Consider the following 15303-nt stretch of genomic DNA (forward strand, 5'->3'; position numbering starts at 1 on the left):
AAGGTTGATTTATTATTGTTACCTATAAATACTTCGGCTTTTTCAGCGTTGATTCAATCACGATTCCTATTGACGTCATCTGTTGTGGGAATTTCATTTTGTACAAACACTTGAGACTTGAATATTGGGCATATTTCTTATTTGCTTAATTAAAGTCTCAGCGTACTATTTGCTTCGATATTTTAGTTCAGTAACTTTAGGAGTGATTCTTTATTAGTTTTGTTATTCGTAGAAAAACAAAAATGGGCTTTTTGTGGAACTAGTTACAGGTCGGAAACTTGTTATTTTGTTGAAAAATATATACATACACGCCTTTTATACCCGAAGGTGTAGGCAGAGGCCTACCACCCACTCTCTACCGCCATTATTCTGTTCCCATTGATATGATAGGGGGCGAAGCTATCGCCGTATCTGACATTCATTTCAGACTCAGGGCTGATACTGAGCAGTAAACTCAAATATCACTTTGCCCGACACGAGATTCGAACACAAGAACCTCAGACCGCTTCCGTACCGCGTATGTAGTACAACTACGGCATCGAAGCAGTCTCAATCTAATTGCATACTTACAAGTAACATCTAAGGTGACAATAGCCTCACTGGTACCAACATTGTTGCTAACTTCACATTTAACTTCAGCCTTGTTGTGTTTCCTGGTCACGTTGAATATAATCTACAAGAGATATCAATTAGTTGAGTAACTCAGAGAATCTTGCTGCAGTCATTTTGGATTTGAGATTTTGTTATTTAGATGATACCTTCACATTGTGATTGTGATGTAGCTATTTGAGCATTCATACAACCAAAGGTCCTTTGTTATAGGTTCACGCTAAAGTGACTCCACTGCACCTGATGGTAAGTGGATTGAGGTCCAATAGAATGCCGACTGACGACAGACGATTATTCTCGGCAATCGACACAATTATGCCGGCCTGTTGGAACCGGATATACACAGGCTGATCCCGGAACGCGATACACTTACGTGCGCCATAATAGCGGGTTTTAACACCTTGTGTATAGTGGTCGCTATCCGCGTGAATACAAAAAATATCCTACCACTAATAAAGAATCCTTAGTAACAAGGAAAGTTCTTAGACCTTGGAAAACACTACAATCAAAGTCATTTTCAAGTTACTTGTTAAACCTAAAATTATAACCGCTTCCACTACTGACACGTAATCTCCGATTTCTTCTAATTGTTTTTGCTGTCATAACAATTACAAGAACACAAAGAACCCCTCCCTTCCCATCTCCTAAACTGACCAGATGGTGACTCGATCCTATCCCTCAAGCCGTCCCTAAGACCACAAACAATAATTTTCCCAACATCAATCTTGTCGGAGTTTCGAACAGCTACAGTTAAAACAAACAAAATTGTAACACACGTGCTGACAAAATCCAAATTAATGTTGTTGATTACGTTGAAGGACATGCGAATGTCCATGCATAAAGGATGCAGTGCGCTCTAGTGAAAAATTCAGGAACACTGCAGCCGCTGCGATTAAATTGGGTAATTTACGTTTATTACGCACTTACAAACGAAAATTTGTTTTCATAATAAATGTAGTAACTGGATTTACTTTGTGCGATCTTTTAGAGCATTGCTTTTCAAAGTTAATGCATTTTACTGGTGATAGGATATATTTTAAATCCGCCAGTATAGCGACCACCGTAAACAAGGTGTTCAAATCCGCCATAGTAACTCACGTCAGCATGTCGCGTTCCGAGATCAGGCTGTGTAAATCCGGTTCCAACAGGCCGGCATAATTTTCTCGACTATACGGGATAATCAACTTTCGTCAGTCGACATTCTTTGACCACGTCCTCCTAGAGAGGCATTATAACATGTACAGGAGGGAGTTGAAGTAGATTTTGTTAATCAATGTATCCCTCGAAAGAAAAAAATTGTCAGAATTAAAGGTACCATAGTATGTCCTTCAGTACCCTTGACAGTTTGCAAAAATTCAAGATCATCGGTTTGAGAAGAAAAGGCGTGAAGGCGTAATAAATCATCATCATCATCAGCCCTGTATTATATATTGTCCCACTGTTGGGCACGGACCTCTTCTAATACTGAGAGGGATTATAAACGACTTCTACTGAGAGGCGTAATAAACAAAAAAAACTCGCTTTCATAATATTATATTAAGACTGTCGAAGGGTCCCTGGTCAGTCGACATTCTATTGGACCCTTACTTACCTTCAGGGGTTACTTTGCCCCGCCCATAAAAACGAAAAAATGGTACTTATATTAAAACATACTTCAACCTTACCATTTCATTAGCATAATCTCCTATAACTGGGTTGTTGTTGAGGTACCACCGGTACACCTGTGCAGGCGGGTTTGCATCTACGTCACATTGTATCCTCGACTCGAGCCTTCTGGTATCCGCTTCTTCACCAGCCCGGTCTTTATCGTCAGGTTCACTTTCGGCGCGTATTTTACCTGTTAATATTGATTTTTAAATAAAAACTCTTGTGTTAATTTTGTTCCCAAAGAAGTGACATTATATGATGTTTATTTTTCAATCCAATTCCAATTTGTTGTAATTGGTTCAATTAATTCAAAGCATAAAATCATTCTAAATTCTACCCTATTATTTGATTGGTTCCACAGAGAACAGTCTAAGGTCAGAGACCATGCTGCCGTGTCATAAGTAAACATTTGAGTAAACACTTGAAATTTATTTATAAAATTTATAATTATATCTATAAATTGGTTTGTGTATGTGCCAGCAATCATTTTATTAAAGAGATTACATTCTCTTTTCATCTATATCAATAGAAATATTAAATGCTCTCGTATCACGCTAAAGCCACCGATTAGATTAGAAATTTAATTGCTTTAAAATCTTAAGCTTTGTCATACGCATACGGATAAATTATGAATTTTATACTGGTGGCAGGTCTCTCATATGTGGGAGTCCGCCTGGGTAGGTACCACCGCTATGTCTATTTCTACCGCCAAACAGCAGTGTGTAATCAATATTATGTTCCAGTTTGAAGGACATTGTAGCCAGCGTAGCTACTGGACATAATAAGACTTAATATCTCACGTCTCAGGATGGCGAGCGCAGTGGAACACCAAACAATATGGTAATTAAAGGTGTTGGATGGTGTTTCTACTGTTTATAGGCGTATCGCTTACCATCAGGCGAACGGCAAGCTCGTCTCGTCATTCAAAGCAATAAAGAAAATGTACCTCAATATGCACAGTGGCCATCCGATGCGCCCGGTCGGCTGTGTTCTGCGCCTGACAGGTTATTGACTGATTGTGGTCCTCCTTGCGTGGGGTTAACCGCAGCACCGATCTGTGGGGTTCATGACAAATGCGATTATCTGTATAAATATTAGGCGAAGTTTGGAACATAATATTAGACCTATTATCATTCTCAAAGGTTAAAGAAGTGAATCAAATATGTTAAGTTTCATGTAAACCAAATTAAATGCAATTCTAAACTCTTCTTCTCGTTATTTATTACGAGACGGAATCTGTATTGGGTTCAGCTAAGAATCAGTGCTTCAGTTCACGCTGTAACATAAAACTGAGCTGGATCCGTTTTGGTTTGTTTCTTTGATTTTTTTTGATTTCTCTTGTATTAACATAGTTTTGATTTCGTTCTTATTATTTGTTTTGTTTTTATATTATGTTACTAAAACCAAATAAAATATTTCTTTCTTTCTTAATATTTTAATAGAAAATTTCAATATTTTTTCATACTAACAAAAACTACGTTTTACCCAAAGAGAGATACCGCTCCATACTTCAAAAGCATAATAATTAATCACAAATAAAGAAGGGAAGAGTTCCAACTCCTTATTTTGGTTTCTGAAGACACAGGCTCAGCCTAATTTGAGAACCACTGGTATTTTTTTTGTACTTTTCTTATTTTTAAATAAAGGTTTTTCAATTATTTTTTTCATTTACCTCGTTTTGAATCTCTGTCCATCCTCTAGCAACTCCACTTTGCTCTTCACGTGTTTCTTTATTACTTGCTGGTTGCCATCCAACCAAGTTATCTGTAGGAAATAAAATGTATAAATATCCAAATATATTCTGATAGTGAGGAATATTCCAAAAATTCTTGATACCTATAATAATGTTTTATAGTTTTATGCTAGTATAGTTTAGAATTTGCTATAATTTGATTGTAATCTCTTTTGCGTCTTAATTTTATTAAATAAATAAATAATGCAAAACTTTTTTGTAACATGGGAAATTTGTTTTTTACTGTCAAGAATGTATTTTCGTAATGAAATATAGAGGTAAGAAAAATATTTGTTTTTTATTCTCAAAGTATATGGTGGGTAGGAGAATATAAAAAATATTTTGAAACTTATTACAGAAACTGTTATGAAATACCTACCTATAGTAATTATAATATACAGGAAATTAAACAAAAGTAAACCATTGAAATAAAATTATTTTTCAGATTTTATCGCGATTTTATCTATATATATAAAAATGAATTGCTGTTCGTTAGTCTCGCTAAAACTCGAGAACGGCTGAACGGATTTATCTTATCTTGGTCTTGAATTATTCGTGGAGGTCTAGGGAAGATTTAAAAGGTGAGAAAAATTCGAATAATTGCCGGGAAAATCCTCAAAACAGCATTTTTCTATTTCCCATACAAACGTTTTCTAAATAAAATGGAGAGTCAATTTGTAATTTATTACCGCTGCATAAAGTTCAAATTCGCGTGCGCGTTGGAGGATCTAATATCGCGTTCTGAAACTCAACAAAAGTGAAAGTGAATCGCCAACGCGACAAAATTGCATAGTCTCAAAATACATAGTACATAAATAGTGGTCGGCTTCGAGAAACTCAATTTTAGCTAACTTCAGTTGTTAATATAATATATAACTCAAAGGTGACTGACAGTGATATATCAAGGAACAGCCCAAACCATTGGACGGATCGGGCTAAGACTTTACATGCATAAAGCTACTATGACGTAGGCATCCCCTAAGAAAGGATTTTGATAAATTCTACCCTTAAGGGGATAAAATAGGGATGAAAGTTTGTATAAATGTTCTTAGATTTTCGACTGATTGAACTGAAATTATAGATTGGGGATAAAATTAGTTTGAACCTATAAGTACCGGGAAAATATGTAGCAAGACTTTTATCAAACAGTGGAATTTTATCCTGAAAACACCTTCACGCGGGCGAAGCCGCGAGCAAAAGCTAGTTATATTATAATTTTCTCTCGACGTTTCCAAAACTTTGCAGCCTTCATAGTCACGGGGGAGACCAAGGCCAATGAAGCTGATTTGATATGTCTTAAAAATTAACGCGCTCTTAATATAATAATGACCTATTTCAAAATTGTTCATTTGTGCCATTCGTCGGAAAACTAATTTTTATTTGCTACATTTTTTTTAAGTTGCTATAAAATTGAGCTTATTATAGATAGGTAAACAATGAAACCTATAGCATGAAAAAAATGGAAAAATCTAAAAGGTCGTAAACAGAAATAGGTTGTTTGACAATTCCCACAAATTGGCAATTATGGAATGGGTCATTATTTTATTAAGAGTGCGATATAATGGTTATAAATATTCCCGCCAAAACTTACCTCGGCAGCCGGTTTCCCGCCAACCGACTCGCATTCTATATCGATAGGTTGGTTCTCTGTGGCGTCTATAAACGCACCCTGTATAATCCTGGGAGGATCGGGGCGACCAGCACCGTCACCTGGGCATACCGGGAACGGATGGCTGGTTCTCCTGGATACAATTTTTTTTATTAAAGAAGTGAATTTTGATTATAGTCTCACCATTTCCAGAAATGTGTATTATTCTTAAGTCATTTATACTCAAATTATGTATTTTTCAAATTTGAATAAGCAGTTCCTATAATGTTAAATGTAATTAATGTTTTTTATTGATATATTATTTTTTAAAAAACTCCGTCCTTAGATAAATAAAATCAATGAATAAGGGGGTAGGTATTTAATGTTTTGGTTTCAATATGGACGAAACTAGTGTGGGAAATGGGAAAAACATGACAGATAATAAACTGGGGCTAGGGTAAGCAATGAAGGTCATGAATAATTCTCCGCACATTAATAATTCATCAAGCTTAATTAAATTGTTTGTTTAAAATTCTTGGCAGATCTGAGTAAAAATATTTAGTGCATACATATGGCTTGAAGGTTACAAATGATTAATGGTAACGGCAAAAGTTATAGTCAATTTCCAAATTTCATTTATATTAACTACTCTTGTTGCTAAGCGACTTTCTTGTATTAGAGATACAACACAACCGTTTTGTTGAAAGTAGTAAATTTATGAATATTTCCCAAGCAAATTAAATTTAAAATGTTATTGATTTCAATGGATTACAAAAAGAATTATTTTTATACCTTACATAGAGATTGGCATACGTAAATCTACATATTCGAAGCTTGAGAACATGTCTAAGCGACAAATATACCTGAAATAAGTTATGCACATCTTTGGAATTGACAGAATTTTCGGTGTTCTTTTATTTATATGTTTTGTATATCTAGAACTATTTTAATATCATTAGACATTATTTATGTAAGTAAACAATTTTATTGTTATAAATTTTCTTATTTAAAACAAAACTTTAGATCACTTTACTCAAAATTGCTAATTGTCGTCTAGATAACGTTCCAAACATCAAATTATTATTAAGAGGAAATTGAAATCATTTTTCTAATCCATATATTTTTTTCATATTCAACATTGAATTGTTTTGAATGTACTGAAATTACTTACCGTTTAACCCTGAGCTGACTTGGCACTGGTATTTTCCATCATCTTCTAACGTCAAGTCTTTTATGTCTAGTGAATAATCTCCTGAAACAAAAGCTATATCTTAAATACTGAACTACTATCAAAGTATAACAATTAATAAACATTTTCAAATTGGATTTGGTCTTAATATTTATATATCTTTAAGCTAACACACAAAATCACGCATTTATTTTGAAGGGGTATGCAGAGGCGCAACAAGGGCACCCACTTTTCGCCAAGTGTGTTCCGTCCCATGATGTGATAGGGGGCGAGCCTACCGCTATATCGGGCAAAAATTCCAGACTCCGAGCTAATACTGAGCAGAAAAACCCAAATATTAGTTTGCTCGACCCAGATTTGAACCCAGGACCTCAAGGCTAGGCTAAGAATATTGAAGGTTTGTGAAGTCTACCAATCAGCACTAGGCCACCGTGGTGGACTAAGCCCTAATCCCTCTCAATAGTAAAGGCCCAACAGTGAGAGAGTATATAATACACGACTGATATTTTATAAATATATTCTACATAAACTGAATACAAAACTTGAAAAGCATATTCTTGTTTCCACTGAAGTATTAGTTAGCAACATCCTTCCCAGAAATGCAAAATATGAAAGTTATAAAGCAAATGGATACAAAGAATTTCTAGAAAATTGTGCGCGCTATACATTTGAGTCTAGAAAATTCTAAGAAGTCGTTTGATGCTTTAATATTCATTTAGAGTTTCAATTATAATACGCGTTTATTTATTCTTCATTTATTTATTAATGTCTTTGTTTTTGTTAATTCCTCGGTGACTTAGAAGTGTTATTGTACAAATGCAGTGTTGAGGTTTAGGGTTTAATCCCACAGACAAAATAATATTGGGTTCTTTTACTCAGTATCAACTCAGAGTCTGGAATATGAGCCCAATGTGGCAATAGGCTCGCCCCTATCACCAAGGCTCCGCGTTTTAACTATATAAAAGACTGTTGCATGTTCATAAGGTGTTATCAAATTATAGACGGAATAGCTACTTGGTGCGCGCAAGCAGATATTACAATAATCTATATATAAAAGAAAGTCGTGTTAGTTACACTATTTATAACTCAAGAACGGATGAAGCGATTTGGCTGAAAATGGGTGGGGAGGTTACTTAGGACCAGGAGACGGACATAGGATACTTTTTACTATATACAGCTGAAGAGTTTGTTTGTTTGAACGCGCTAATCTCAGGAACTACTGGTTCTATCCCGGGAAATTATAAAGCGTAACTGTTATAACGGAAAACTTTATCCCGAAAAAATTGTATTACGCGGGCGGAGCCGCGGGCAAAAGCTAGTATATAAACACAATAATGTAGATCCATTTTCAACTTATCCATTTATAACACGTGTCTGTGGCGAGGAGGTGCTTAACCCTTGATTTCTTTCGTTAAATGTTTTTTGTATCCATTATCTTTTGTTAGTTTGTTTACTTAATTTAACATTCTTTTTGTCAAAAGAGTTTTGCTCACACTCAACGACGTAATTTAATTGGCATTTTGACACCTAAATTGTTGCTTTCTAATATAATTGGGTATTTGACATAGTAAAGAAATAAATAAATTTGGTATTGAACATTATATAATTTAAGGTGTTAATTAAGAATATTTGACTTAAATTACAAATAAAAATTATTTAATATTTTACTTTCCTAAATAAAAATAAGAGTTTTTGAATCTGTGCATCATTTACAAGAAACGTCTCAAGCGAGCAAGACTAGAGAACGTGACGTCACGATGTATTAGATGGAATGTCTTGTCTATTGGTCTTGTAATTCCGAAAAGATTTTGGCGCGTTTCGCAGGTTTCATTAATATTTATTTTATTATTTCGCGTGTCCAAAGTGCACTTCACCGAAAACAAACATGGAAATTGGTTTTATTCAAGCGGACAGTGCAAATTTGCCAAAAATTGTGTCTTTTATGATCGCAAATTTCTTTGCCTCAAACTCGGACTTTTGTTCTGCAGAATTGAGGAACGTGAAAACTTCATTGTAAGTACAAAACTATCCTTTTCTGATATTTTGTTCAATTCACAATAGATTACAGTTTGATTTATGTACTTAGCCTTATTTTGTTTTGCTATAAAATAACCTTTGTGTCATGCATATGATAGGTACATGTTTACTTTGTAGACTATAAATACAAATAATACATTTATTACGTTACCAATAAAATCATAACTTATAAGAATCTTACTCTGGTTAGGTACCTGTTATTTGTGTAAAATCTTTTCAACGAAAAGTTTCTCGTATTGTGGCTATCTGTGATGCTTTATTTCTATTTTACAGATCATCAAGACAGTTGTATGGTGATGATGCTAATTCATATGCTAACTCAAATCCTAAAACATCAAGCTGATTACAAAGTGCCCGACATTCTTCAGTTCTCGATGCATTATTAGAGCATCAAGCATAAGAAAGGAAGTGACTGTGAAACATTTTAGCCAAAATTAATGGTGTTTTTACACAAGAAAATATAAATTTTGTGGAAAGTCTGACTCGAGCACAACACGAAATTCAAGCATGGCATGAGTTAAGGTATTATTTATTTATAGGTATTTGATTGCATTTTAAATGTGATGTTGCCTTTTTAAATGTGATTTGATACTGTAAGTATTGAACTAATAAGATATTTAAAATCAATGTTCTAGAGCAAAATTCCCAACTTGGGGTCTGTGGACATATCTAGAGTCGGCTGATTTCAATGTTAAAGCTATATGAAGTTTCAGGTTGTGCTTAAGAGAAGCATTTTATTGTGATTTAAGGAGGTCTGTGGTGATCATCTTTGCTCATTTAGTGGTCCACAGTTAAGAAAGGTTGGAAAATGCTGTCTTAGATTAATATATATTGGAATTATATGTTTCCATGTGAGATGCAATCTCAAAATGTAAATTAGTCTTGTAGCTTTACTAGTCTTTGATGTTTGTGTTCACATTCATATGTGTTGGGCACCCATTCTACAGGGCATCCTAGTGGGGATATAAATGTATATGTGGCCACCAGGCAGTCACTAGCTTAACATTTAAAAAAAATGAATTTTCTTTTCAGGAATAAAAGCATCAAAAGCATTTGATGTTTCACGATGCAAAATAACTGTTGGATCCTTGGTTGCCTTAATAATGGGAGCTAAAGTACCAGATACTCCAACCATGAAAAGAGGAAAATCATTTGAAGAAGTGGTAAGAAAGGAGTTGGAAAAAAAATATGACAAGATTGCAGAATGTGGTTTTATTATTAGCCAAAAATTCCCAATGGTAGCTGCATTGCCAGATGGTATTTTAAAGGGTGACACAGTTATTGAAATTAAATGTCCAACAAGCCAAAAAAGTTTTATATACTATATATGTAACAACACAATCACAGAAAAGTTTGCAGTCTAAGTTCTTTTGCAAATGTATGTGAGTAATTTAACAAAAGGTTTATTTTGTGTGGCAGATTGGGAATTTGAAAAAAATAATAAAGTCCATGTAATCCAATAGAGTATGATGAGATCAAAGTAAATGATATTTTATCTAAAGTTGTAAAGTTTTGGAAGAATAATGTTTACAATCTATTGTAAAACTTATTTTTATAACTTAATATAGGAAAATAAAACATTATATTCTAAATTTTGTTTTTATTCGTCAAATGTTTTTAATTAAGGAGCCTAGTAAATTAATTAAGGCACATGCAATAACAATGCAATCGTCCAAAAACTTAATTAAATTTGTATTGACAACTGAATGCAGTCTTAACATTAATAATAATAATATTTTTTTATTGTAAATAACCGAATTTGTTTACAATTTCAATGGTTACAAATTACAACCTTATTATAAAAAACATTGAGAACTCCCTTAGACGTCGGATGACTCTTTCAATGTGTATCAGTAAACTTGCTATCTCCTTAGTTTTTGGAGCTTCAACTTTGGTTTAAGTAGACTTAACTGATACACTTGGCGGTCTCACTAAACTGCATCCCTTTTGTAATAACAGTTGCTCAATATGCTTGAATCCTCTATCAGCTAGTATAATCGCACCAGGTTCCCAATGATCTAACCAGTTGCAATTTTCAACCAAACAGACATCGCTAATCCTGCCACCATAACCAGGAGAAATGTAGTTAATAATACCATCAGGTGTGCTACTTATAAGGTATTTTATTGTATTGGCCTTTTCATAATCTTGAATAATAAACGAATCTCACGTATTGTTTACATTAAGACTATTACATCATGACGTCACGCCCTTTATTTGTCACGTGACTTAGCGTTTCAGCGGGAAACACAAAATGTAATTATTAAAACTGTCTTTTAGCTATTAAAATGGCTCTAAATATTAAAAAAACAATTGTCAAGCGTATCTTTGGTGACTCTAGAACATTTTAAAGTACTTTACGAAAATTTGTCAAATACCCAATTATATAGCTCTAAATTTTCTATACTGTATAATAAATGACCTATGTGCCTATTTTCTTTAAATAAATATGTTTGCTGTATTTTAGCTCTCAGTAATCAATGTACAATATTGGCACAACATTCATTAATTTTATTGGAAATGTTTCTAACAACCACTCTACTTAATTAAGCAAATTAACCAGCCTCGGATCCCTTGCGAATGCGAAGTGTTCTTTATTAAAAGATGTTACTTATTAAAACTTAATTACGCGTATAAAAAAAATCTTTATATTTTTTTTCTTTTATATTATATACTTCAACCAGTTCTTACTCGGCTTCGGATAAACATAAAGAATACTATATTCATATATATGCTATGTTATAGTTTGTATATATACATAGTACTTCTATTGCTTTGTATGACGGGACGAGCTTGCCGTTCACCTGATGGTAAGCGATACGACCGCCCATAAACAGTAGAAACACCATCCAACACCTTGAATTACTAAGCACTGTTTGGCATTCCACTGCACTCGCCATCATGAGACATGACATGTTAAGTCTCATTATGTCCAGTAGTTACACTGGCTACAATGTCCTTCAAACCAGAACACAACAGTGACTACACACTGCTGGCGGCAGAAATAGACATTGCGGTGGTACCTACCCAGGCAGACTCTCGCATATGAGAAACCTACCACCTGTAACGAGTGGTCGTCTAATGGATACCCTGCCCATAGACTTTAAGCAAACCTAGGGGCACATCCAAGCCTTATATTGAGAAAACCATAAAATCACTTTACCCTACCCAGAAATCGAACCTTAAATCTTAACGCAGCACACGCAATACGCCACCGAGGCCGATTATTTATTTTACGTGGAAATGTTGATCAACCCGTATCTAAATAAGCCGCAAATGTTTTGAGCCACTTAAAACTAAAAATAAACTCTACTAGCATCGACATAAATCCCATTTCTCCATTATTGCTTATTTTAATAGCACGTTAGAAACGCCTTTCATCGCGCCCTGAAAATGTTACAAAATTTTTCAACGAGCTTTCATGCGCTTTAGTAAAAGCTTTCTTGGTAGAGTTGCTACGCGTTATAGACTGGCCTTGGGTTTGTTCGTGGTATTATGAAGCCAACAGTAAGGTAGCTTTTTAGTGTATTAATTTGTTGTAAATATCAGCTAAAAAATTGCATTATAATATATAAAATTTAATAACCTATGAGGAATTTTATTTAACTTATTTATCTTAAATTATATTATAGAAAACAGGCAAGCGCAGCGTCGGATATCCACCCACGAGGTAGCTAGATGACTTCATAAAAGTCGCTGGATGCGGGCCGCTTCCAATAGGTCGATCTGGAAATCTTTGTGGGAGGCCCATGTTCAGCAGTGGACATCCTGCGTCTGATGATGATGATATTATGAAGTTTTTAAAAATATTTTATTTTAATATACAAAACATTGCAAAAAAAACAGTTTTTATTTTTTTAGAAAAATAATATCTTCTAAAATAAATAAATTACAATAATCGTAAACAAAATTACAATGAACATCGGAACCGCACATACCAATATTAATATTTATTGCACTCAACAGAAACTAATGCCAAAACATATCATACTAAACATTTACTATATAACATTAGAACAATCATTGCTCTATGCCAAATGTGCGGTCATTGACTCATTACGTAAATTCTATTAGTACGCGTGATGCAAAAACTATGAAAAGTGAATTGAGAAATATTTGTATGTATTTAAACGCCTACGTTTGCCAATGCCCTGGGTTTATGAAATTACAATGAGGAAACCGGAGGACCGTGCAGCGTGGCGCGCTTTAGGGAAGGTCTATGTTCAGCAGTGGACAGCTGTAGGCTGATGATGATGAACGATAGCTTAGAATGGGGACTGCTGAGACGATCTGCAGGTTCAAATCCTAAACGCACCTGCCTTTTTTAGTTATATATGTGTTATGTATGAATACCTATATGAAAACCAAACTTCGACAAATCTAATTTTAATAAACTTGTGATTAACACTAAATAAGTATACAAGGTTTTGTCTTAAACGTCTTGGTCTTAACTATGCAGGCCGACTTCCTCTCTCTTACCTGCTTGCACACTCTTTCTCGCTCATCTCGTTTACGGCCGGTCTACAAATCTTTTCACCCCTATATGTTTGGATATGTGAGTTAATGCTTGCTTTAATGGTGATGGAAAACATCGCGAGGAAACCTGCATACCAACATATAAACAACCAAAATTATGCATATACAGTTTAAAACAGGCCGGCATAATTGTGTCAACTAGTTGTAACATCTTCTGTAAATTGATCTATCTGGACCCCACTCCACTTAGCATCAGGTGCAGAGGAGTCAAATGCTCACACACTTACGCCTTGTAACTCCGAAGGGGTATGCAAAGGCGCAACCAGAGCACCCACTTGTCGCCAAGTATGTTGAGTCCTATGATATGACAGGGGGCGAACCTATCGCCATATCGGGCACAAATTCCAGACCTCGTGCTGCTACTGAGTAAAAATACCCAAATATTACTTTTACCCGTCCCGGGATTCGGAACCCAGGACCGTAGCGCTGCCGTACCGCACATGTAGTACAACTACGCCACCAAAGCAGTCTCCCAAATACTAAATAAATTAATTAATTAATTAAGTTCACTGGACAAATTGGCTGTACAAATAGATACCCAGACTTTATATTTATAAGCCCATGTAATTTCTTTTAGTCTAAGATTCGCGTACGTCATACATTTCCGAGAATTAGTCACTATTTATTTGGAGTAGAAATATCTAACAAGGCGGCTACTACACACGCTGTGCGTTCAATTTCGCGGAAAAATAATAATTGATTCCTTCCTAGCCGAATTTCGGCTGCGCCGGCCAATGACAACAGAGATCAGCCACGAAAGATATTATAGTGCACAAGTATGTGCGCAATACACAAGCACTCTCTGTTCCTCCACTCACATAGTCCAGTGAGACAATCCGACATCATCGAGGAGAGATTAGCCGCAGGACCAACGGCTTTACGTGCTTTCAGAGGCACGAGGGTATCACAACTTCTTGACTACGAGCTGCGACTGATTAATTTCAAGATGGAAAAACCAAGTCACAATTATTTAAAAGTACCTCTCCGTTCAGATAGGCAGCCGTGGCCGAAATTCGAAAGGTTTCAAAAGGGACGAGGGTTTTCTTGGCACTAATATAATTTAACTTTTTATTTCTTTGTATGATGAGACGAGCCCGCCTTTCGCCTGATTGTAAGCAATACGACCGCCCATAAACAGTAGAAACACTATCCAATACCATGAATTACAAAGTATTGTTTGGTATTCCACTGCGCTCGCCATCCTCTGACATGAGATGTTAAGTCTTATTATGTCCAGTAGTTATTCTGGCTTTAATGTCCTTCAAACCGGAACACAACACTGCTGCTTGGCGGCAGAAATAGACATTGCGGTACCTACCCGAGCGGATTCTCTATTATGAGATACCTACCACCAGTTGTCTCACACGTGGACAGATATAAACCAAGTTGTAGGCATCGCATTCTTGAGTATAGAATAAAAAACCTTAATTCAAAAGGATATAAAGATGCTTTCTCCAATCACTTAAAAATCATAGTCAAATGCGGACTAAAATGTTCACTATTCAATAAATTGTAGTCTAGTTTACATTACATAATCGATCTTAAAGACTTTAACCAGGCTCCAACCCGACCCTGTACCAATTTTCTTTCGTTAGTAACAGGTGCCTACCGTGGAAACTCCAAATACAAGCCAAACATAATTTACCTAAATATTTTTATGTTGTGTTATTTTTCGCGCGGCGTGTGCCAAATAATCAACTTTTTCCTCTATGTAACAGCGAATTCTGTTTATTGGGCTTTTTAAATGGTAGATTACGTATGAATGCGTGATTTTTTTGTTTCAATCCAAGAGTTCTAAACATCGATATATGTACTACGTAGTAGATCTACTACGAACTGTACTGCAATCCGTACACCTGACTTTAGTATGGTTTTAACGTTGACAGCGTGTGGTTTGTACGAAGTGGCGTTCATGAGAACTCGAGTCTAAGTGTAAACCTGGATGTGAATAAAAAATATTAATTA

General features: G+C 35.2%; 1 long non-coding RNA gene across 1 annotated transcript; it reads right to left on the reverse strand.

Moving 5' to 3' along the window:
- Positions 1-2415: 2415 nt before the first annotated feature.
- On the reverse strand, positions 2416-6845 carry LOC119192609. The gene is made up of 5 exons (XR_005113681.1): positions 6748-6845; positions 5580-5730; positions 3929-4020; positions 3203-3311; positions 2416-2446 (listed from the first exon to the last, which is right to left on the reverse strand). It is a non-coding gene; the product is annotated as an uncharacterized LOC119192609 (long non-coding RNA).
- Between the last annotated feature and the right edge of the window lie 8458 nt (positions 6846-15303).

Source organism: Manduca sexta, unplaced genomic scaffold (assembly GCF_014839805.1).
Source record: "Manduca sexta isolate Smith_Timp_Sample1 unplaced genomic scaffold, JHU_Msex_v1.0 HiC_scaffold_2983, whole genome shotgun sequence".
Classification (NCBI taxonomy): domain Eukaryota; kingdom Metazoa; phylum Arthropoda; class Insecta; order Lepidoptera; family Sphingidae; genus Manduca; species Manduca sexta.